This window comes from Callorhinchus milii, unplaced genomic scaffold (genome assembly GCF_018977255.1).
Source record: "Callorhinchus milii isolate IMCB2004 unplaced genomic scaffold, IMCB_Cmil_1.0 Scaffold16, whole genome shotgun sequence".
Lineage (NCBI taxonomy): Eukaryota > Metazoa > Chordata > Chondrichthyes > Chimaeriformes > Callorhinchidae > Callorhinchus > Callorhinchus milii.
The window spans coordinates 13,143,699-13,145,626 of NW_024704757.1; positions in this window are offsets into that span (position 1 = coordinate 13,143,699).

A 1,928-nucleotide genomic window follows, 5' to 3' on the forward strand; every position below is an offset into this window, starting at 1 on the left:
CTAGAGAAGGAAATAGAAAGAAAAATCTGATGAGTTGCGGTTAATGGAAACCAAAGCAGAAACATATGACTCCAACACCACCGAAAACAGTGTAGATACGAAGACAGAAGTGCAAACATCAGCAGGACTCAAAACAAACTTTACTAACAATGGTGTTCAGAGTCCCTAAACTGTTGCACAACTTAACAGAGGAACTGTTTGTATAGAATTATAGCTCAGTAACTGCCTGCATGATTAAGTTCATTATAATTTAAAAAGGGGGAAGTCAGGGAAAGGCTGCGTGCAACATTTTTGTTTCTAACAATCCACGAGGGATTAAAATACTTTTCCAATTGGTCTTTTTATTGGGTTCTCATGTAGGTTCACAAAAAACAACTTGGATTTATATAGCGCCCTCCACGCTGGACGGCGTCTCAGAACGCTTCACAGTAATGGATCCCGGGACTGGGAAAAAATGAACCTATGCAATGTTTCTATTTCAAATGTTGATCTATCTGTTATTTTATAACTTTTTCTGTTTTGCTGTTCTCCACAAGTGTCTATTTCTCTATCTGACCAATTCACGTTTGAAAGTTTTTTTCCCCTCACAACAGTATATAATCTTATTTCATTATTTTTGTTCCCTTATGTGCTTGATTTCATAAGCTTTCTCATGCAGAGAGTTTCACCTGGACTTTCTTGCAGATTTAGACAGTTAAACGGTCCACGCAGGATTGTGGAAGGTAGGTATAGATAGTTAGACGAAGGAAGTAAAGACTGAAAATAGCAAGAGTTAAACATTCTTGCAATCCTGGTGTACTATATGGAGGGTTGAGAAAAGGGAAGTGCTCATTTGCAGACACTGTCAAAAGCTTTAAAAGGTCTCATCAATGACAGGTGAATCCACAAAGTGTTCAAGAGCAGCGTTCCGGAGAGGAGTAGCTGGGAATATCTTCAATTGTGGATTGGCTATGCCAAAAGTCGTACTGGTAATCTTGAATTATATCAGCACCTTTCTGATTGAAGACTAATTTTAAGAGCGAGTCCAACACTTATGCTGAAAAGCACAGAATAGGAACCTGAAAGCAAGAGGCATCTCCTTTCTTGAGGATAGAATGAACACAAGCAAAAGAGAAGGAATGATAGGAGAGTTGAAGAGATGACAAAGGACCGAAAATAGATCAGAGATGCATATTGAGGACAATAAGGTTTACAATTGAGAGGTATAATTATTTGAGTCCAGGACCCAGCAGAAACGATGGGGATAATGTTTGAGGGAGATAAATGTGTGGTTTGTCTGAGGCTATTCTGTAAGACACAGATAAAGAGAAGTGATCAGAAGAGCCCAGGCTTGAGGAAACATATGGAAACTAAAAATAAAGACTGGATTTTTTCTCTAGAGAGAGAGAGGGGGATGTCAGTGGGTGGTGGGGGGTGTCAGTGTGTGGGTGGGGGGGGTGTCAGTGGGTGGGGGGGGTGTCAGTGGGTGGGGGGGTGTCAGTGGGTGGGGGGTGTCAGTGGGTGGGGGGGGTGTCAGTGGGTGGGGGGGGTGTCAGTGGGTGGGGGGGGTGTCAGTGGGTGGGTGTGGGGGGGGGGTGTCAGTGGGTGGGTGTGGGGGGAGTGTTAGTGGGTGGGTGTGGGGGGGTGTCAGTGGGTCTGGGGGGGGGTGTCAGTGGGTGGGGGGGTGTCAGTGGTGGGGGGGTGTCAGTGGGTGGGGGGGTGGGGGGTGTCAGTGTGTGGGTGGGTGTGGGGGGGTGTCAGTGTGGGTGGGTGTGGGGGGGGGTGTCAGTGGTGGGTGTGGGTGTGGGGGTGTCAGTGTATGGGTGGGTGTCAGTGGGTGGGTGTGGGGGGGTGTCAGTGTGTGGGGGGGGGTCAGTTGTGGGTGTGGGGGGTGTCAGTGGTGGGTGTTGGGGGGGGTGTCAGTGGTGTCAGTGGTGTGGGGGGTGTCA